This window comes from Equus przewalskii, chromosome X, assembly GCF_037783145.1.
Source record: "Equus przewalskii isolate Varuska chromosome X, EquPr2, whole genome shotgun sequence".
Classification (NCBI taxonomy): Eukaryota; Metazoa; Chordata; class Mammalia; order Perissodactyla; family Equidae; genus Equus; species Equus przewalskii.
This window is the reverse complement of record NC_091863.1, coordinates 123198815-123219891: the sequence shown is the minus strand read 5'-3', so window position 1 is coordinate 123219891 and position 21077 is coordinate 123198815. Positions and strand designations below refer to the sequence as shown.

At 47.1% G+C, this 21077-nt stretch overlaps 1 protein-coding gene across 13 annotated transcripts in view; it reads left to right on the top strand.

Moving 5' to 3' along the window:
* Positions 1–21077, top strand: part of MECP2 (methyl-CpG binding protein 2) — a 71444-nt gene that overhangs the window by 30690 nt on the left and 19677 nt on the right. For 2 of the 13 annotated variants that reach the window (XM_070604579.1, XM_070604586.1), the window contains 2 exons: positions 9384–9480; positions 10131–10443. The exons of 5 other annotated variants lie outside the window; for them this stretch is intronic. The gene's annotated coding sequence lies outside the window, so the exon portion shown is untranslated. Of the gene's footprint in view, positions 1–7856; positions 8941–9383; positions 9481–10130; positions 10444–12559; positions 12660–13808; positions 13964–21077 lie in introns of those variants that run through there. 6 more of the 13 variants (XM_070604575.1, XM_070604583.1, XM_070604580.1 and 3 more) reach the window with 5 other exon arrangements.

Genomic DNA, 21077 nt, shown 5'->3' with positions numbered 1-21077 from the left:
TATGGAGAATTGCTTCTTCACCAAACTTTGTTTACTTATGATTGTGGAATAATAAAAAGTTAGGATTGTAATAGTGATTCTTTATATTAATGGCCTATATGCACACTTTATGTACACATAAACAACATGTATGGTTTTTGTAATTCTCTTTTGTTTTATTCTGATTGTATTTATTGAAATGCAATTTGATGTCTGTTGAATCTAGTATAGCAGGCTTACTTTTTTTTTTTAAGCCAAGCCTATCTAGAAAGGTATACTCAGAAGTCACATTTCTGTTTCTACCCCTTTGATCCAGTCTCTCCCACCATTATAGATGACCTTTCTTATTAGTTTCTTGCTCATCCTTCTTGTGTCTCCTCTTGGAAAGATGAGCCAGTAAATGTGTGTGTTCTCATTTCTCCTCCTTTCTTACATGAAAAGTGAATGTGCTGGATATACTGTTTTGCATCTTGGTTTTTTTTTAATGAAGTGTTACTTTATTATTTTTATTATTATTATTATTATTGTTCTCCCCAAAGCCCCCCAGTATATAGTTGTATATTCTAGTTGTAGGTCCTTCTAGTTCGGCCATGTGGGATGCCACCTCAGCATGGCTTGATGAGCAGTGCTAGGTCCACGCCCAGGATCCAAACCCGTGAAACCCTGGGATGCAGAAGCAGAGTGTGTGAACTCAACCTCTCGGCCATGGGGCCGGCCCCCGCATCTTGTTTTTAGTTTGTTTTCACTTCATCTGTTGTGGTGATCACTCCCTATCAGGGTAGATACCCTCCTTTTTTATGGTGGTGTGGGGCTCTCCCTTCCTCATTCTTTTTGTTCCTGTTGCACAGATTCCGTTGTATAGATGAATCATGCTTTAGTTGAGCAGCTCCCTGTGGATGGACATTTGGGTCCTTTTCAGCCCTTTCCTATTGTACACAGTGCCACACTGCTGTTTTGTGTTTGTAGCTGACCCATTGTTAATCTCTGAACTCTTTCATCATCTGTTTCTTTCTTATTTGCGGATGTTTCTGTTCTGGTTTTATGGTTGCATTATCTTCTAGAATTTCTCCAAGAATATTATCTGTTTCCTCTAGGGACAGAATTGGTGTGTCTTCCACGTTGCTGGGTCTCTTCCCCTGGCCCTGGAGAGCCGTTTTGGTTGGAGACAAGAGGCCTGGGTAGCTAGTGTGCCGCCCTTGCTCTGGTGGAGTTGCCTATTTCCTATAGGTTCTCTCCCCCAAGGGGAGTTTGGAGTAGGAGTTCTGTGGGGAGCAGGGCAGGGCTAGTTGACTAGACTTGGCTTTGGAGGGAAGCAGATGGGGTTCAGCCCTAACATACTGTACCCTCAGAAGCCAGAAAGAGGTGGGTTTCACCTGGGCTGCTGCCAGCCACACAAGGAGCCATGGGGAGAAGAAGGGAAGGTTCCAGCCATTGATTTAGAAAAGACCCTGGTTTCTTGCCAGTGGAAGGAAGTGGCAGCTTGCCACTCAAAGTGTGCTTCACTGACCGGCCCCAGTACCATCAGCCTCACCTGGGAGCTTGCTGGAAGTGCCCCACCCCAAACCTTCCGGATCAGAATCTGACAGTCAACAAGCCCCCTCGGTGACTCATGTATATGAAAGTTGGAGGGGCACTGCTTGCCCCTGGCCTGGTCTGCTCTGAGCAGAGAGCCTCTTTGGAGTTCTAAGAGGCACACAGGCTTCCAGCTCCTTTGTAGCTCCCTTGTACAGTAGTACATTCTGCTCTGTTCTATTAGTCAACACATTCCTCCCACTTCCAGCATCTAGAAATTTGTGAAAGATGCCTCATCTGTTCAGAAGTCCCCTCCTACTATCTGTTGGAGGTTTCTTCCTCTTTGTACATCTGTACTTTGTTTCTTTGAGATTTGAAGGGCCAGGTAGCAAATGCATGCTTACAGTTTGTCATCCTTTAATGAAAAATTTGAAGCAGGAAGCTCGCTGTAATGTGGTGAACTTCATCAGAGGTGATGGGGACAAAAGCCAGATTGGAGTGGGTGAGTGGGAGGTGAGGGAGTGGAAACAGTGTAGACAGCTCTTTTTGAGAAGTTTTGCTGTGCTGAGGACCAGAGAAATGGGGGTGGGGTTGAAGGTGATATGGGGTTGCAGAGGGTCTTTTTCAGGTGGGTGGCTATGAGAGCACCTTTGCGTGAGGAAGAGGAGATGGGACCCTAGAGAAGTAGAGTTCTTGTATGGAGAGTGGCCCCCAGAGGGTGGGCTTTGGGCAGGTACTTCCTCTTTGGTAAAGGCGAGGAGGCTAGAAGGTCCATGGATCATTCATTTAAGCTCAGGAGTCTAGTGAGAATTAGAGCTCAAGTACAAGCTTGTGAGTTTACAAGACAGCTGCAACAAGCACTCCAAACTGACAGCACCGTATTCTTGCACAGTGCTGGAGGACAGAGGTCCCAAATTAAGGTGTTGCAGGGCCCCACTCCCTCCGGAGGCTCTGGTGGAGGATCCTCCCTTGCCTCTTCCAGTGGCTGATGGCTGCCTGGCAATCCTAGACATTCCTTGACTTGTGGTTGCATCACTCCAGTCTCTGCTTCCATCTTTACATGGCCTTCTCTTGTGTGTACGTCTGCTCGCTGTAAATCCAAGATGATCTCATCTCTAGATCTTTCACTTAATTACATCTGCAAAAAAACGCTTTTTACAAATAATGTCACATTCATGGAGTCTGGGGGTTAAAATGTGTGCATATCTTTTGGGGGCCACCATTGAACTCACTATAGAAACCTGTCCATCTCCAGGATAGAAGGGGCCAGGAGTCCCCCCAGAACAGTTGTTTTCAGTGGAATCCAGGCTATACGCAGAGGGGCAGTGGCAATTCAGTCCTATTCTGTGTAGCATGACTACAGCAGTTCAGCTAAAGGAGTTCACGGTAGACTTAATGAGATATTCGTCTTATCCTAAGTAGTCTTCACATAGCACCCAAAGAACTCCTGGCTGTCCAGTTGCCACAGTTCAGCAGCTCTAACAGGACAAGCCTCCCTATTCACTGGAGAGTTTGTGTAGTTAAGATCAACTGTTCCCTGAAGTCCAGTCTCATACTTCTGTACATTGTTCTGTGACTAGACAAAAATGAAACATTAAAATGTGAAAGTATTGAGGCTGGCCCAGTGGCGTAGTGGTTAAGTTCAGTGCACTCTGCTTTGGTGGTCCCAGTTTGTGGGTTCAGATCCTCGGTGTGGAACTACACCACTTGTCAGCCATGCTGTGGTGGCGACCCATATAAAGTGGAGGAAGATTGGCACAGATGTTAGCTCAGCACTAATCTTCCTCAAGCGAAAAAAAAAAAAAGAGGAAGATTGACAACAGATGTTAGCTCAAGGCTAATCTTCCACACACACACAAAAAGTGAAAGTACTTACGGTTCTCTTCAAGACAACTTCTTTTTTTGTCTTTTGATATTTCTGATGCTTTTTTTTTTTTTTACTTTTTATTTTTTAAAGTTAATATTTATTGAGTTTATGATAGTTTACAATCTTGTGAAATTTCAGTTGTACATTATTGTTTGTCAGTCGTGTTGTAGGTGCACCCCTTCACTCTGTGCCCACCCCAGCTTTCCCCCGGTAGCCATTAATCTGTTCTCTTTGTCTGCATTTTTTAATTCATCATATGAGTGGAGTCATACAGAGATTGTCCTTCTCTATCTGGCTTATTTCACTTAACATAATTCTCTCAAGGTCCATCTATGTTGTTGTGAATGGGACGATTTTATTCTTTTTTACGGCTGGGTAGTATTCCATTGTATATATATATACCATATCTTCTTTATCGAGTCATCAGTTGATGGGCACTTAGGTTGCTTCCACGTCTTGGCTATTGTGAATAATGCTGCAATGGACATATAGGGGTGCATGGGACTTTTGGAATTGCTGATTTCAAGTTCTTTGGATAGATACATGGTAGTGGGATGGCTGGGTCATATGGTATTTCTATTTTTAATTTTTTGAGAAATCTCCATACTGTTTTCCATAGTGGCTGCACCAGTTTGCATTCCCACCAGCAGTGTATAAGGGTTCCTTTTTCTCCACAACCTCTCCACATTTGTCACTTTTTGTTTTGGTTATTTTTGCCATTCTAATGGGTGTAAGGTGATATCTTAGTGTGGTTTTGATTTGCATTTCCCTCATGGTCAGTGATGACGAACATCTTTTCATGTGCCTATTGGCCATCTGTATATCTTCTTTGGAGAAATGTCTGTTCATGTCTCCTCATGTTTTGATTGGGTTGTTTGATTTTTTGTGTTGAGTTGTGTGAGTTCTTTATATATTATGGAGATTAACCCTTTGTCGGATATATAACTTGCAAATATTTTTTCCCAATTAGTGGGTTGTTTTTTTGTTTCAATCCTGTTTTCCCTTGCCTTAAAGAAGTTCTTTAATCTGATGAAGTCCCATTTGTTTATTCTTTCTATTGTTTCCCTTGTCTGAGAAGACATGGTGTCTGAAAAGATCCTTTTAATACTGATGTCAGAGTGTACTGCCTACATTTTCTTCTAGAAGCCTCATGGTTTCAGGTTCAAGACAACTTTTGAAAGATACACATGCTCTGAAGGGTAGCCACATCTTTTTATTCTTTCTCAAAGTCAGTTTTTACAGTGGCTGGTGCTGGTGCCCGAAAATTTAGCCCTAATCATTTTCATCATCTGCAAAAGCAAAGATCCTCCTATATGTCCAGCTCACTGCCTCTATACCCAACTCCAGCAATCCTTTGCCCTTGTGGGCACTCCGACGCTCTTGGTGGTTCCGTCTTTTCTCTGGCCCTTGCTTCCCTCATATCCTCACTCATCTCCTTCCCAGCATAAATGGCACAGACAATCGTGGTTACTCCCTGGCATACCACCTCCTCAGCCTTGTCACTTTCTTACTTCGTCATACTCAGTTGATGAACCCCCAACCTTGGTGAAATTCAGTCATCTGCCTGCCCCCCACCTGCTCTGCCATGCAGCTGAATGTAGTCCCCTGAGTGCTCCAGTTTCAAGTTCACGTCCACTCACTTTAGGAGTATTTCACACTGCCCAGCTAGTATACTGCAATTCCCCAGTCTCTTCTTGCCTCTCCTACCTCCTCATCAGCTGTCACACCATCTCGCTGATACCTCATTTCCTAGTTCTTGGACAGCTGGGAAGCAATCCGAAGAGAATATCCGCAGGCCCACATCTCCTTGCCAGCATCTAACCCTGCTCTGCACTCCCCCCTCCTCTCCTGGGCCCTCGCTTCTGCTCCTGTTCTGGGCCGTCTCTCCAGCCCTCTCCTGCCTCTGCGAGTCCTCCTCTGATGTTTGCTGCTACTTCTCCCACCTTGGCAAAAGCTGCTCTTGGCCCCACCACCCTTCCAGCTTCTCTCCTTCCCTTTACCAGCAAGATTCCACTCTGACTCTCCATATGCTCTCTTGAGCCCTCTCCATTCGTTCCTTTGCTGACACAAATGATGACCTTTGTGTTGTTAAATCCGGGGGCAGTTATCACTTCTCCTCTTACCTGGCCTGTCAGCGTCAGTGACCCCACTATCACGTGAGTCAGTCCCTTCCCTCCCTTGAGGCTTTGTGCCAGGGTGCACCTTCTTAGTGAGGCCTACCCTGACTGCTCTGTTTTTTCCAAACTACAGCTTTAATCCCTTTCTAGCACAATAGGTGACTGACCGTGCTTGTCCTAACTGTCTGTCATCCCTGCTGGAGCAGAACTCCACATGGCAGGGTTGTCTGCTGTATTCACGGAGGTAGCTCAGGCACCTAGAATGGTACCTGGCATCCACGAGTCCTCGAAAGGTCCCTGGTGAGTGTGTGCTGGGTCTCCCTCTGTGCCCCATGTGGTGTTGGAGGGCCTCGGGCTCAGACTTCTCTTCCCCACCCTCACTCCCAGTGTGATCTTACTCAGCCTCATGCCTCTCTATGCCATCTGCAAGCCACTGGCTACCAAATTTATGTCTGCGGATGACCGGGTCCCCTGAACTCCAGACCTGTGCTCTCAGTGCCAACTTGACATCTCTGCTTGGTTTCTAACAGGCTTCTCCAACTGTACCTGTTCAAAACTGAGCTCCTGACCCGCCACACCCTCTCTTTCCCTGCTCTTCCTCTTCCCAGTAAACAGCAACTCCATCTTCCTGCTCCTCAGGCCACAAACCTGATGCTAGTTACCCACGATACTTTCTCTTACACTATGTCCTGTTTGTCCACAAACCCTGCTCATGCTCTCTGGCAAGTTCTTCCCATCTCCACTGATCCCATCCTGGTCCTAGTTCCCAGCCTCACCGCCTGCTGCCTGCCTTTGCCCTTGCTCCCTGTGTCTCTGTTTAGGCCTGTAATCTGTGGGCCAGAGCATAGCACTCTTCTGTTCAGGACCCTCCAGTGGGCTCCCCTCTCACTCAGAGTCAACCCAGAGTCCTCACAGTGGCCTACGAGGCTTCTCCTGCTACTGTCCCGTCACTCAGTCACTGTGACCTCCCTGGCCTCTGTGTTCCTCCCTGGATCCTCCAGGTACACCCCTGCCTCGGGGCCTTGGCCCCTACCCTCCCATCTGCTCTAGCAGCACCTTCCCAATGTGGCCCTCCCTGAAAATTGACACCTGCCTCCACCCCACCACTTCCCCCTGCCTTCCTAGCACTTATCATCTGCTATACCCCGTTTTATTCATTGATTTTATTTGAGTTCTCTTTATCTCCATCCCTCCCTCTGCCCCCTTTACCTCTCCCATCCACTAGAAATCTAAGCCCCATGAGGGCTGAGATTTTTTTCACCTCTTCCCTGCTGTATCTCCAGTGCTGGAGTCATGCATACTTATGGAATGGATGGATGGATGAAGTCTGCAGTGGGACCTTTCCCTAAGATTTTGTCTTATGCTCAGAGAGGCAGAACAGAATGCAGCCTCCTCTGCTGTTGACTCATTAGCTTCTGTGTGGCCAAGAGGAGCAGTATTGTTTATGGGTTAATCAAATCTGCAGTCTAGAGTCAGAAGGTACATATAAAGGGCAGATATGTGGAGTTAGAGTTACTTTTTGGGGATTTACGGTTATCCAAAAGTATGGAATAAGTTGATGAAAATCTACATAGCACCCACACAGTTCCCCCACTTTTTGAACATACATCCTTTATGAGTGTGTAATTTAGCAGCACGATTTCCCAGTGCAGCTGTGCAAAGTAGGAGAAATGGATTTTAAAGGCTGTCAGGTCCCTTCGTAATCTGTGGCTTCATATTTGTGTAACAACATTTGTGTTTTGCCAACAGATGTGCTACTTAAAGTACCCATGAGAATAGCCTTTGTGGTTTTTCTCCAGACTGGACGGAACCTCAGGAACTGATTCCTGAGAGGAGGCTGACACTGTCCACCCCAGCTCCTGGGTCTGAGGGGCCTCACTACTCTCCACTTAGGCCGTTAGTGACCCCTACAGATATATGGTGCAGCCCCTGAAGCCAGAAAAAGACAGTGGTTTTCTGGCATGTTACTTTTTCTCTGGTGGGTTATGAGCTTCTAGAGCAGAGACCCTGTTGCAGCTCCTCAGGGCCTTCCCCTGCATAGTACAGCACCTGGGTCTCCCGGGAGCAATAAGGGACAGGGTTTCTGGCTCACCACGTGGCCTCTGGGCCCACGTGTGTCTACCCACTGCCCAGACCCCAGGCTCACTCAGCAGGTAGGAACCACTCTTTTCCCTTCTCAGGGGCTGTAGTTTGGGAAAGCAGCATTCTCTGGCTAATTGAACTTCCTGAGTTTCAGCAATTTGAATAAAGTTTTGTTTTTGTTCCGATCACGTTATGATACTCACTAATTTGAAGGAAAAGAAAGGAAGCTGGTGTTGTAGGAAGTGGTGTGTTGTATCATTAATTGTTTTATTTTTAAAGTTTTTTATATTTTTGCAATGAGGCAAGTTTTCTTTGAATAAATAATGCTGGGAGCTTACCACATAGAAGGCATATGTGTTGTCTTTAGTACATTCTGAATTATCTGGGTTTACCTTTGTCTCTTGAATTCACTTATAAACAATTCAAAGGTTGCATTTTTAGCCAACAGAAATAGGAAGAATCTCAGAATTTATTGTGTCATTTTTCAATAGCTTAAGTTATAGTGATTGTGATAACTTCGTGAGAAAGCCATGTAGTGAATAAACTTCACATACAGTTTATCCTGAACATTTTGTTGTGTGGTTTACTTATTTATTTTTTTGGCCTCCAAGCACCTTAATACCTTTTCTGTGTTAAAAGAATTTCCCATTATGTGGATCTTGGCTAGGAGGCGGGTGAGCCCTAGCTTCTACTTAAGAAGGCCTAAAGAGACAGGCTTGGAGGGTTGTGCTGTCCTCTTCTCTTGTGCGCCCTGAAGTCTGGAGGCAGACTGTCCATGGCCGGGGCAGGCTGTCCATGGCCAGTGCAGTGGCTTATGTAAGTATCCGGGATCCAGGGTCCCTCAATCTTTTTCCTCCATCACCCTGAGCAGGTGACTTCTATCCTTAAGGTTGCCTGTGGTCACAAGAAGGCAGTTGCAGCTCTAGTTATTGCACCCTCTTCTCCAGTTAGGAAGGAGGGTGTCGGGGAAGGGCAGACAGGCACTTGCTGCCTCACCCTCCAGTTCCATTCAATAATTTCCATCCCCACATGCATCATTTTTTACTGAGGAACAAACAGTGGCTACAACAGCAATCATTTATTTCTTATTCACGGGTCTGGATCAACTGCAAGATGAGATTCAGATCTGTTCTCAAGCCTGTCATTCCAGGACCGAGGGAAGAAAAGCAGCTGCTTAAGGACAGTCTCTTCTTAGGTGCATGTCAGGAGCCCAAGAGGAGTGAGCAGAGACACAGAAGCCTCTTGAAGTCTCTTCCTCCTCAGTCCCGTCAGTGGATGCCAGATGCGTGAGCAAGCACAGAGCCAGTGGGCAAGGAGGTGTGCTCTGCTCACAGTCCACAAGGCAAGAGTAGGCACGAAGAATGGAATGAACAGCGCACTCTGGTAGCGTCTCTTTGGCCAGAATGTCATCCCAGCTCTGCTGGAAAACTGGGAAATATCTTTCCTTAGCCAAGCACAGGGTCCTGTTAGGAAGGCAGATGGAGAACCTGAGTGTTGGGGGGCAGCTGGCAGCACCTGCCACTGAGGACAAATATCGCCTCCCCTTGCTCCCTGGAAGCTAGGGGATGGCAGTGTGTCCTAGGCTTGGCAAAAGCCATTCAGCCCTCAGGAACTTTGATTATTGAGGGACAGTGAGACATAGGTCATGGTGAGTGGCACATGTGTCAGGAATCCGGCAGTAATGGCTAATGTCCAATGAGGAGGTGGCAGTGGTACCTAAGGGTGGGTGTCCCAACCAGACAGTTCTTTAGTACAATCCTGGCTATGTTTTCAGTTGTGCAGCTGCTTTTCTGGGCTTAGTTCTCTATTCTTCTCTCCATTTCCAGATCTGCCAAAGAACTCCTTTGTGATTGAAGTTAGCTAGAGTTGGTTTCTCTTACTTACAACCCAGGACCTTGATGCAATTCATGGGGTCTGGGCAAGGTAAAAACATGCTTTCACAATTTTATCTTGAATATAGTGGATGAGCATAGGTTTTTTGAGCCATGTCGCCTTAGGATTAAATCCCAGCTCATTCACCTACTAGCTGTCAAGTCACTTTTCCCTCCTTGAGCCTCAGTGTTGCCTTCGGGGTTAAACACTGCTATGGTGGGTTGCTGAGCATTCAGTGAGATTGTATGTAAAGCAATGATTGTGAAAGTATTGGGAAAATGTCCTGGTTGAGCTTTTTGATTGACTCTGTATCATTTGGGTAATGGGCGATTAACTTAGGAGTACTGATAGCAGCTCAAAGGGCCCTTCTGGAAAGGGGTGAGGAAGGGTGGGAAGTGCTGCTGGTGCCCACTGTGAGTGAGGCTCTCAGCAGACCCTGGCCTCCATCAAAGCACAGTGCTTGACAAACAGGCTGTTCAGTGAACGAATGAATGAATGCATGCATGCTTGGGTGCAGTTTCATGGGATTTGGGTGAGTCTGAAGTGTTTGGATTGGGGAAAATAGTTCAGCTGCAGATCACCATCCAATGAATGACCCTAGGCTTAATGCCTCCAACTGGGTAGTGGGAACAATTAGTTTGGGCATTCAACAGTCACTTATTGTGAGTGCACTTGGGCAGATCTTTAAATTTCCTTTTCAGTCTAGATTTGAAAGCAACAGTTCTTATTGCTAACTTACCACTAGTCACCACTAATGAACAAAGAATATGAACAGGAAATTCATAAAAGAAGAGATACAGGTGGCCAATGAAGATAGGAAAAGAGTTCTGCCTCGGTGATAATGAAAGAGACACGAATGAGAACAAAGAAGATGCCATTTTCACCTACCAAAATTGTAAAGATTAAAAGTACAAAAAGAAAGAAAGACAAGACCTAGTGCCAGCTGATATTGGGATCTGCTCCTGCTGCACAGCTTGCTCCCCACCTCCTGGGCCAGTCTGCACACGCAGCCAGGTGAGGCCTTTCCTTGTCTCCGGGTGTATTTGGATCCACTGTTGAGCAGATGACGCATGCACACAATTCACAACTCAGGAAGTGCAAATTCTAGAATGACGCTTGGTCTCTGAGTGTCCCTGCTGCCACCCAGGCCCCTCTACAGGGAACATCTGCTTCCGGGGTCCTGTATGTGTCCTTTGAGGTGTTTTGTGCACGTACACACACTTCAAAACCTATTTTTATTTTCCCTGCACCTGCTCGGGTCAGTGTGGCTAAGGTATATTTTTGTCCATTTTGTCTACATTACCAAATTTACTAGCATGAAGTTGTGCGCATCTTTTTATAAATCTCTGTAACATCTGTATTTATGTCTCCTTTTTCATTCTGGTATTGTTCACTTGTACGTTCTCCCTTTTTTTTCTTGTCTTGGTGGAATTTTGTTGGTTTTATTCGTGTTTCAAAGAGTGAACTTCTGAGTATTATTGTCCTGTATTACTGCATGTCTGCTTTCTGGTTCATTGAGTTCTGCTTTTATCTTTATTGTATCTTCTGCTTTCTTGGGGTACATTCTCTGGTTTTCTTTTTCTCAATTCTTAAATTGTAGACTTAGCTCATTGATTTCCAGCCTTCTTTTCAAATACGGTGTGAGCATTTACAGCTGACTCTCAAACTATTTCAGCTGCATCCATCCAGCGAGTTTCAATGTATAGTGTTACCACTTTTAAGTCAGCTCAAAAGGTTTTCTAATTTTATTTGTGATTCTTTCTTTGGCCCAAAATTATTTAGAAGTGTGTTTTTGAATTTCCAAGCATGTGGCTTTATGGGTTTTTTTCCTAGTTACTGTTCTAAGAAATCAAATTCTAGGGGCCAGCCCGGTGGCACAGCAGTTAAGTTTGCACGTTCCGCTTCGGCGGCCTGGGGTTTGCCAGTTCAGATCCCAGGTGCAGACATGGCTCCACTTGGCAAGCCATGCTGTGGTAGGCGTCCCACATATAAAGTAGAGGAAGATGAGCACGGATGTTAGCTCAGGGCTAATCTTCCTCAAAAAAAAAAGTCAAGTTCTAGCTAAACTGCACTGTGGTCAGAGGACATGATCTGTGTGACAGCAGCTCTTGTGGCTTGTTGGAAGCGCGTGACCGCCTGAACACAGCATGCACCCACCAGCTGGGGGTGCAGAGCCTGCATAAGCTTATCACCTCAGTTTTGTCCACTGGGTTATGAAAGTGTGGATCCTCTCTTGCTACTGTCGTTTTGTCTACTTGGTTTACCTACTGCTAGGGAACGTGTGTCACGGTTTCTCCATGGGCTTGGTTAATTTTGGCTTTATTATTTATTTGGAGGCCAGGTTTTCAGTTTTAGAAGTGGTTTTTATCTTCCCAGTGAATTGAACTCTTTGGCATTATGAAGTGACCCTCTTTATAATAGTGCTTTTGCCTTGACTTTGACTTCACCTGAAAGCAATAGCACTGCGCCGCCTGTGTTTCTGGTCACTGCTACTGCTTTTCACGTTCCTCCCTTCTCTGTCTTTGTGGGTTAGATGTATAGCTCTTGAAAATGACAAATGGCTAGATTTTTAAAAGATCCATTCTGTCTGTTTTGACCATTAACGTCTATTTAATTACTGATGCATTTAGATTTGTTTATACCATTTTATTTTGTGCATTCTATTTTTTTCACATTGTCTGTTGTATTTTTTCTCCTCTCTTGCCTTCTCTTGGATTGAGTCTTTTTTTTAAAATTGTGGTAAGATACGCATAACGTAAAATTGACCATCCTAACCATTTTTAAGTGTACAGTTCAGTGGCATTAAATACATTCACATTTCTGTGCCACTATCTCCTGGATTGAGTTTTAATTGGTATCACACAGTATGCATGGTGCCATACCCTGCCTTTTCATTTTCCATTTAACAATACAACACAAACATCCCCATTCTTATGGACTAAAGTATTTGTGTCCCCCCAAGATTCATATATTGAAGCTCTAACCCCCAATGTGACTATATCTGGAGATGGAACCTTTGGGAGGTAATTAGGGTTAGATGAGGTCATGAAGGTGGAGCCTGATGGGATTAGTGTCCGTTTAAAAAGAGACATCAGAGAGCTCACACTCTCCCCACCATGTGCTGTATAAGTACACAGTGAGAAGGCAGCCATCTGCAAGCCAGGAAGAGAGCTGTCACCAAACACCGAATCTGCTGGCACCTTGATCTTGGACTTCCTGCCTCCAGAACTGTGAGAAATAAATTTCTGTTGTTTAACCCACCCAGTCTGTGGTATTTCACTGTGGCAGCCAAGCACAGGTGTTGAGACTAAGACACCTGTGTGTTAAAAAACAGTAAAGGTCCTTTTAAAGCTGCCTTACATTCCATCACAAATTTAGTGTATCTTCTCTTGGCCTTCTGTCAGCTCCCTACCCCTTGCCTCTGGTCACCCCACATCTTCTCTGTGCCTGGCTTTCCAAAAGAGTAGTTTATATTCACCATCTCTACCTTCCTGTTGATCAGCCCCTGGGGTCGCATCTCTACTGGGTCCTTCCTCTGCCCACCCCCCACTCATGTGCAGTGGTTCTGGACAGACTGCTGTCTGCCTGCCTGCCTGATTAGGATCCACTCATGGAATCCGTACCAGCCTGCAAGGTAGGCTTGTGCTTACCCACACTCTGCAGGTGAGAACTTACCATACTCAAGCGTTTATCTTAGTGGCTTCTCTTTGGCATGTGAAATTGTTGATTTCCTTCTTGTGTCTCTTCACTGGCAAAAAGGGGAGTTAAATAAGGTCATGCTCTTTGGCCCTTCCGTCTTTGTCCCTTCCTCTGCACTAGGCTCTGTATCCTGCATTGAGGCTCCAGTAGACTTCTTTCCAAGCAGTCCCAGATGACTATGAAGTTACCACTTGCCGCATGTGCCCCCTCTAGGCTGAAGCCACTGAGGGCAGTGACTGCCTCCACTCGCCCACCACAGCCTCCCCTTGTCGCCTCTGGTGTGGCTTGCTACACTTCTTGTTCAGTGAATGATATTTGTAGGCGTGTCAGAACTGTGGAAGGAAGGCAATTGGAAGCAAGGGGTGTAGCTCCTTGTTTTGCCCCCAGAGCTAAGACTTTTCACTAGGAGATTTTTTTGCATTCCCAAATTTATAAAGTAAGTCCACCTAAACCTAGATGTGGTACAGTAAACACTAGAACCAAAAACTGAGCTCACTAGGCTCAGGTGCCCCAGAATTTTTGTCCCACCAAACAACAGTTTCATGGATGTCTACACAGTGGTTCCCTCAGCATGCCTCAATTTGATAGTTGATCCTGGGAGTACAGAGAAGTCAAGCTCGAAGCACATCTGCAGAAAATGATCTTACGAGGTATTATTAATGAATGAATGTCTCTGTTAGCTGCAGGAACCTCTGATCTTCCAGAAGGTTGTCCCGTGGACCCTAGAGGTATTGTCAGACATCTGAAGTTAGCCGGGCAGGTCCTTCACCCAGGCGGTGTCCTATCCCCCCTGCCTGGGTGGCTGCTGTCTCAGGAGCCTCCTGTCTGTCCACGGGTGAGTCTTTGGGTTTCAGCTGACATCCCATTAGGTGGCGACAGAGAGCGTTAAAAAGAAATATGAAAGAAATAAAACTTGTTTTGCTTCATGTTAAAAAAAAAAAGGGCTCATGGGGTGTATGTGACCATTAGTCAGATATTACCATTTGAGGGGTTTTGCCCTTTCTTCTCCCTCCCATTGTCCTTAACCCACTGCTGCCTACCACCCCCTGCCTCCCCTAAAATAAGGAGGATAGATCAGAAGACCAGCCAAACGCAATGTCCTCTGGTCTCTATCAGTCGACAGCACCACCAGTCACGCAAGCTTGGAACCCGAGAGTCGCCCACCCTGCCCTTCACTGCCCACATCAGGAAGCAAGCAAGTCAGCCCTGCCCATTGTTCCTTCATTTCTCCCACCTCTCTCTTCATTCCTTCTGCCACCGCCCTGGTTCAAGCCCTCCTCTCTCTAGGACTCCTACAATAACTCAGCAGTTCTCCTACACGTTTCTATCTTACATACAGTCCCTAGTGTCAAATCTCACTCCCCTGCTTAAACCCTGAGACTGGTACCTCTGTCTTCAAATGGTGTCGAAGCCGCTAGCATGACCCCTGCCTCTTTCTGGCCTCTTCTGTTGCCACTCCTTTTCTCCTTCCTGTGCCCCTCGGCCGTACAGGACTGCTTTCACAATCCTAGCCTTTGTCCGTGGTTCCCCTGCCGCATTTCTTCCTCCTGCTTATTTTTGAAGATTCAGCTCAGGTATCTCTTCCTGCAGAGAGCCCTCCCTAAGACCCCAGACCCCATCCGGGTTAGATCCCTCCTCTCGTGCTCCCAGCTCCCCGGCAGTACCTCATACCAAGAGAGCAGTCTGTTGACTGTCACAGCTCATGTACCCCAAGCAGGGGGAGGAGCTGTGTCTTCTGCGTTCGAGATCCATGCTCTCATAAAAACCACGTTGTGATGCTCATGCCACTCAGCTTTCTAAGCCCACACACTCCCTGTCATGGGCTTGCTCACTACCCCAGACAGTCCCCCCTCCACTGAGGATTTGCTGCCAGGCCCAGTCTTTGTCTTTCTGTTCCAGTCCCTTCTGTCTCACAGGTGATTTAAGTGTGCACGTAGATGGTCCTCCTAGTGCCTGGCTGCCTGTCTTCTTGACCACCTCTGCTCCAGTGACCTCAACCACCCACTGCCACAGTCACAGCCTGGACTTTGTCATCACTGGAAACTACTCCACCCCCGGTGCTCTGACAGACAACTCCACTGGTGACAAAAACTTCCTGTGCTCCTAGCTTGCGGGTTCCACGCTCCCCAGGACTCTCAGTCTTCTGTCCTCTCATGAATCATGCCCATCGCCATACAAACATGTTTTAGAATTTCCCGTCTTCACTGAGCACTCCCTTCTCAGCTCCCACCCACTTCTCTGTTCCCACTTTTGCCAGGCTTGTCAAGACTTGGCTACTCACCATCCCCGCTCCTCACTTCCCACTCTTTGCTCAGTGCACTCCACGGAACAGTCCTGTCAGCCCCCAGTGGATGTCCATGTTGCCATGGCCACTGGCGAGTCCCCTTCTTGACATGATTGTTCCTTCCTGTAAACCCCTTCCTTGTGTCTCTTCAGGGACCCCACCTTTTCCTGGTGCAGTGTCACTGGCTTAGTCAGTTTTATTTTCTTTGACCACCTAACCTCACATCTGAGCCCCCTTCTGTGTTTGGGGAACTCTCAGCCCACCTTCTGAGTTTGATGGGAGGCCAGGTGACCTCTGACTATAGTCACTGAAAATGCCAGATGCTGCTTTTCCTAGCTTCCCTTTCAGTTGGGGAGGCAGTCAGCAAACTACATCCCAAGGCCGAATAGGGCCTACTGCCTGTTTTTGTAAATAAAGTTTTATTGCAACCCAGTCCCACCCCTTCCTTTATGCATTGTCTGTGACTGCTCTCCCACCACACTGGCAAGTTGAGTGGTTGTGACAGAGACTGTGGCCGGCAAAGTAGAAATTACTTAGTGTCTGACCCTCTACAGAAGGCCTGAGTCCTGCAGGACGGTAAGGGCATGTGCCCATCAGTTATACCCACCTGCCGAGTGGGTCAAGGCCAGTAGGAGGAGCCCTCATTCAGTGTCAGGGCTGCAGGAAGGACCAGCTCCTGGACCACAGTGGCCGCGGTGCCCCCTGCAGGGTGGCAGAGGCAGTGCCGGCTGCCCTGTACCAGCCTGGCAGCAGAATTTGGAATATTTTGTTGCTGCCCAACTAAACTCAAACCCATTTCTCCAGCCCCCTGGGGATCTCTGGCCACCTAAGAGCCTTTTTCTTTCCAATTTTTATTATTGTGGTAAAATACACCTAAAATTGTACCTTTTTTTTTTTTTTTTGAGGAAGATTAGCCCTGAGCTAACATCTGCTGCCAGTCCTCCTCTTTTTGCTGAGGAAGACTGGCCCTGAGCTAACATCCATGCCCATCTTCCTCTACTTTATATGTGGGACGCCTGCCACAGCATGGCTTGCCACGCAGTGCCATGTCCGCACCCAGGATCCAAACTGGTGAACCCCAGGCTGCCGAAGTGGAACGTGTGCACTTAACTGCTGTACCACCGGGCCGGCCCCTATTTGTGCCATTTTTAAGTGTACAATTCTATGATATTAAGTATGTTCATATCATCATGCAAATATCACCACCTTCCATTTGCCAGTAGCCTTTTAATAAAGTCCATGTCTGTGTAAATCAGCTAGAATTGATCTCTGTTGCTTGCCACCAGTAATCTGGACAGATACACCCAATCATCCTTTTACTGCCTCACTCCTCTTTCTCTGTCTCCTTTGCTGACTCTTTCCTCATCACAACTCCAGATATTGTGGGGGAGGGGTTGTCCACACGCCCGTCTGAAGTGCCCTCACTCAGTCACTCACTGGCTCTTCAGACCTATGTGATGAGGCCTCTGAGATGTCTGTCTCTAGCCCAGACCTCTCCCCCGAACTCCAGACTCATATGTCCAACTGCCCTTTAAGAAGGTGAAATGCCTCAAGACCGAAAACATAAAATATGGAAGTCAGAACTCTTGATCTCCCGCACTCCCCCTCCCTCCAGCACACACATGCCCTCCACTGATGGCACCTCGACCAGCCACCACATTGCTTGCCTGGACTCTGCAATGGCCCTGTGTGGCAGGCATGGAGGGCACTGTGCAGATCCCTGATGGGGAGGATGGTCAGCAGGCGGCCTTCAGCTGCAAGAGCCTCCTCACCAAGGTCATGCTGTTTCCTGGGCAGTGCCCAGGTGCCTGGGTGAGGTGGGCCAGAGCTTTGTTGGGCCTGCTTGCACTTTGGCTTCTTCCTCTGCTCAGGTCCGCTTCCTCCCCACTCCTTTCACAGGTGTCAATCCCTAATAAACATTTAGCACCCCGAACTGTGAGCCTGCCCTGCAGCACCTTGTGTCTCCATGCCATCTCACCCCCTTCCCACTCTACATCTCCAGGCCAGCCCCTAGAGTGAACTTTTTAAAACTGTTCATCTGATCATGTTATCCCTCTGAGAAAAACCTGCCAGGGGCCTCTCATCACTCTCAGAATAAAACCCAAACTCTCTTGCTTGGAAGCAGGGCTGGCTTCTTGGGCATGCAACCTCTATGATGCCCAGGGCTTAGAAGAATCGTGCTTGGTTTAATGCTGTACTGTGGCCATCTCAAAATTCTCCATTTCTGAACAGGAGGCCCTACATTTTCGTTTTGCGCTGGGCTCTGCAAATTACATAGCTGGGCCTGCCTCATTTTGAGCTCATTTTCTCTGCCTTGCTAACTTGGTTCCAGCCCATCACTCTTACTTTTCCTGGAACATGACAGATTATTCCTGGGGTCAGGGCCTTGGCTCTTGCTGCTCCTTATGCCTGGGCCCCTCTTTACATGACCTGCTCCCTCACCCCTCACTTCCTTCAGATCTGGGATCAGACTCACCTCAGAGAGCCCTTCCCCTGGGATTGGGCCCCTTCCCATCTCTCTGACCTCTGTTCTGTGCATGTGCACACATACATGCACCCGTACACCCATAACGACCATGTCAGGATCTGAGGTCACGCGGGCTGGCTCCCGAGCCTGTGCTCCTCGCTGCTGCACAGAGCTGCGTCACAGCTTTGTAGATGTTCCATATGCCTGGGCTTCTGAGGTTTCCCCCCGGAAGTTGTTTGCTTTGTCTCTCGAGGTGCCTGAGGAGTTCTTCCCCCTGTCCTTGAAGTGGAGCAGAGTCTATCTCACTGTTGAGCTTCCTTTATCACACTTTCCTGGAACACAGTGTGTTCTTTCGAGCTGCAGATGCAGCTCATCTTCGTTTTAGGTCAGTTCTCTTATATCTTTGATGGCATCTTCTGTTCCATTTTTTGGGTTCCCTACTACAAGGGCCACAAATTATCGTTATGTTGGATTGTCTTTGTCTCTTTTCCAATGCTATTAGCTTTGCTCTAATTGCTTTAGCTTTTGTCTTTTTATCTGCCTTCACTGTATGTCTAATTTTATTTTCAGCTATGTATATTCTGTTTCTGAATGTATTTATTAGTTCCATAATGATGTGTTTGGGTGGGCAGTTGGTTTCTCTAGGTTGAGAATTTGACCTTTCATGTTACCGTTTTATCATCTCATCTTTGAACTCTTATTGAGAACCTGTTCTTATAAAGTTGTGAGGAGTTTCTTTCTCTTCTTTGCAGCGTTTTCTTGGTGAGAGACTTTGCCTTTCCTGAGCCATCTCTCTCCCTGTCTTTTTTTTCTTTTGGCCATAATACATTTGCAGAGTTACCAAGTCTTTTCTTGTCATCTTGGCTCAGGCTTGGATGGCTCCGTCCAGTCATTCTGTTTGCTTTGGTATGGCGGGGAAATTCTTGGCATTCTCTTCCCATTCTCTTGGCATCTTCTCACTGCTTTCCCCTCTGGGCTATCGTGAGCTTGTTTTCCTTTGGTCAGAGAGAAGTTGCACACTGGGAGAGCTGCAGCCAGGCAGTCTTCAGCAATATCTAGATTCTTCTCTCTGTTCTAAGAACTACGTTAAATGTCTTATACCAAGGCTCACTCTAGCTGCTTGAGGGATGTGTACACCATTCCCTAGGGATGCAGGAATGGGGTACCTCAGGCTCCAGGTGGTTCCCTGAGTCCGTGTGTACCCAAGAGTGGTTGCCTCCCACAGAGACGGCTTGGCTCACTGGGTGGGCGCTTTAGCTGTTTCTCCTGCACCTCCAAGCCTCCCAGCAGGAGCTTCTGTAGTTCCTGGGCCTAACGGAAAAAAGTTACAGACTCCCACCCAGTTGTTTCCTTCCATCTTATTGGCTGAGAGGTCTCAGGGTGTTGTCAGCTCCCTAGCATGGCTTCTAGGGGTGGGGCAGGGGCAAGAGCTCAGTCCTGCTGCTGCTTTGTCCTCTGGAATCCTCTCCACGGCTGGCTGCCAGGTTTTGAAACATCCTGCGTTGGATTTTATGTCCCTTTCCTTTGTTTGATGAATTCGTCCCTTCACACTCCTCCCCTCCTTTGTTTGTTTCTCATTTTATTAGTGATTGGGAGAAAGCAATTCTGTGGGAAGTTATAACCTGCTATTTGAACCTAATTCTCTAATCCGTGTGGAATTGATTCTGTTGTGTGGCAACTCACACACAGACACAGACATGTGCGTGCGTGCACACACGCGCACCCCCCCCCCCCCCGCACGTACTTTCTCTGGTTGTTCACAGATGCTTATTCTGGGTAAATGTCAAGCTCCAGAGGGAATTCCTTGGGGATCTTGACTGGAAGGATGTCATTCAATCTTCTCATTGTATTTTCTACCCAGTTGGTGTTTGTACACAGGGAAGTGACCAATTTGGTGATATTTGTCTTGTCACCGGGCATGTTAATTAGTTTTTAGCCAGTACCCAGAGTTATTTATAGGATAGAGATTTAGTCCCTGCAGCTTCCCAGTGGCTTTGAACCCCTCTCATCGGAAACCACGGTGGGGATAAAGTGGGGGCCCAGGGTGCTGCTGTGAGGTCGCTGAAACAAGTAGGGTCTCCCTCTATATCTGTGTACCTCTTTCTGGGGCTTCCAGCAGTACAGGGGCACTAGAGGCCGTAGCCCTTCTCTGCCCCTTCCCTGCTCAGCAGTGCCCAGGGAAACCCCTCAGCCTATCACTGGCCTTTCCATGTAGGACACTAGTGGGCTTCCAGGCCTTGCCATTTGCCACCAGCAAACTGCACCTCAGCCAGCCTGGCTTCCAGGTCCTGTTGTCCTGACCTTGAAGATTTCCTAGGGCTCTGTTGGGGAATCCTATCCCCAGACCTACCTGGTACATCCCTCCTTTGCTCACATGTTTGAGTGTGGCAGAACCATGCAAGCAGTGACCCCAACCACACCCCATCCTACAGCAGTCTCTCTCAGCCATTGGTGGCACCCTTCTTGTTTGCTAGCACTGGTAGAGAGATTTCCCCTTTTTTCTATTTTGTTGGTCATTTCAGTGGGCTCAGATGTCATCATCGGGAAACAGAAGTTCATCAGGCATGCAGATGTGGGGTGACCTGCACTAGAGATAGGCATTCACTTCACATTAGTGACAAGAGATTTAGACAAAATGAGCTGGCCCTTATGCAGAGTTCTCTCTTCTGTTACTAGACATCTCCTTTCTGCCCCTTTTTCCCCCCAAATATGTTGCCTCTGTGTTAAATTTATTTTGGCAAATATTTTGTTCTTCAGTAAAAGCAGCCAACACTTCGGTAAAAGTCTGCAAAACTTATTTACATAAAGTATACAAAAGTAAGAAGAAAAAAGTATTAACAGAAAACTAGGGGAAGAAGCAGCTGTGGGAATGTATTACTGGGGACCAAAAGGGCAGAATGATGTCAGTGCTTATGGAGACTGGCTGTTGGGACCTTGAAGACTAGATATTTGTCTTGGGGCACTGGTGGCCAGCTTTGCCCTGGCAAGTGTGGAAGATCACCGTGAGCACCCTTGCAGGATGTAGGAACAAAGGCACCAGGGAACATGATGGAAGGGAAGTTGCTAAATGTGGAGCCTGGAGAATGGAGAGTGAATCCTAACAATACAGTCTTTCCAGGGGAAGAGATGAAATCACGCAAACATCATTAATAAGGATTGAGTTCTTGATTTTCTCCCTTTCTTACCTCATTTGATCAG